Source organism: Arachis duranensis, chromosome 9, assembly GCF_000817695.3.
Source record: "Arachis duranensis cultivar V14167 chromosome 9, aradu.V14167.gnm2.J7QH, whole genome shotgun sequence".
Taxonomy (NCBI): domain Eukaryota; kingdom Viridiplantae; phylum Streptophyta; class Magnoliopsida; order Fabales; family Fabaceae; genus Arachis; species Arachis duranensis.
In genome coordinates, this window is record NC_029780.3 from 24,949,231 (window position 1) to 24,951,341 (window position 2,111).

Here is a 2,111-nt window from a genome sequence, read left to right on the forward strand (position 1 = left end):
CCTGTTTTCATCCCAAAGTTGATTTTTGAGTTTTGAAAGCCAAATTTCATACTTCTAAGCCTCCGATCTCACCATTTATGTCTTGAATCATTATGATATGCCTAGCTATGAGAGAAAGAGCTAGTGGATGTGGTAACTTGTGAGTGAAGCAAGGGGAAAATGAATAATCAATGAGGATCATTGATGATTATGTGAGATGTGGAGGATGGTGGTGGAAGTGCTTGTTATGCCATTGGCCGAAGGGCCGTAATTGTTTATGAATTGGCTGGTTCTGGATTGAACCGTGAGCCAGAATAGCTGTCTATGCTATGAATATTGGCTGGTTATGGATTTAACCATGAGCCGGATGGCTAGATTATTGCCGTGTTACGGCGGAGTCATGATTATGGCTATGTATAAATGCATATATGCTATTGAATGAATTGTGAATGTTGCACTTCCACTATTAGAGATGAGAGTTTCCCTGAGAGGAAGCAGTGGCTAGCCACCACGTGCTCCAGGTTGAGACTCGAAGCTCTTTTGACCCTATGTCATAAGTGTGGCCGGGCACTGTGAAAGATCCGGATGAGCTCGCCCCCGTAAATATTCACCAGTGAAGGTGATGGATATAGATCATAATTATGATCAAGCTTATGATGAGTATAACTCGAGTTGGGGATGCGTGACAGAGGGACAGTCCAATGGTTAGCTACCAGGACTTGTCGGGTTGGCTCTATAACCGACAGATGATATCATCAGCCACTAGGGACAGGCATTCATCATATGCATACTATATGAATTGTTTGAGATTGCCTATTTGACTGCATATTACTTGCTAATTGTCTAAATGCCTTACTTGTTCCTAATTGTATATTTCTTGCCTGATATAACTGTGTTTGCTACATTATACTCCTACTGGTGGTTAGGAGGTGTGAAGGAATTGGAAAGGGAAGTATTAGTTAGACTGAAGAATCTTTAGTCAGTCGCCACATATGGTTTAGCTTGTTTATAAGCTTTGATATTATCTGGAGGAAGTTCTAGGATTGCCTTTGACTTTCCTCTATTATTATGTATTATATATGTGGAAGCTGTTACCATGCTGGGGACCTCTGGTTCTCACCCATGCAGATTTTGTGGTTTTCAGATGCAGGACGTGAGGTTTCCCGCTGAGGCATGCTGGAGACTTCTAGATTTGCGAAGATCCTTTGTTCTCGAGACTATGTTTTGGGTTATATGTTTTGCTTAGATACTTTTATCTCTATTAAATAATACAAAATGTGATGACTCCTCTTATGAGAGATTTTGGAGAATAGGTTTCTGTATTTGTGTCCCTTTGGGTTTCCTTTGGGGTTTTCCTTATTTTATCATATGTATATATCGCTATGCTCGGACCGGTTATCTTCGCAGCCGGATTTTGAGTCTTGATATTCCTGTTTTTGACACTCTTTTGTATATATATAATCTCGCGTTGGTTTATCCTTGTTCGTTACATTATCGATCGGAGTGTTGCGCTTTGGAGTTGCGTTTTTTTTTTTGTTTACCCTTTTTTTCTACAAAGACTCCTAGTTATGATCAATCATTCATACTACTATACGTACTAATTTTTTTATTTTAGAGGTCGTAATACCTTGCCATCTCTGAATTATGACTTAAGCATAAGACTCTGTATGGTAGGGTGTTACATAAACCATCTAAAAAAATACACCAAATTAACACATGTCACATGGGTCACAACATACACTCTAAATTGTCACAATCTTTCAAATAAAAAGAGCATCAATACAAAGAAATCAATGAATATAACTAAAATAAAGAGCAACAAAGAGACAAAAAATAAAGAGAATCAATAAAAGCATTAACATATAAACTACATACACGAACAATATATATATTAATTGTGAATTACAAAAAAAAAAGACTAATATATATATATATATATATATATATATATCTGAAAATAAAATCTAAATAAATATAATAAATCATAAATAACTTAGTATTTAATTTTCAAAAATCTGAGGTCTTACATCCTACCCCACTTATAAAAATTTTCGTCCTCGAAAATTAATGTAATACACAAAATATTACATAGTTTTAACACTTTACTTGTTAAACACCTTATGAAAAAAGAA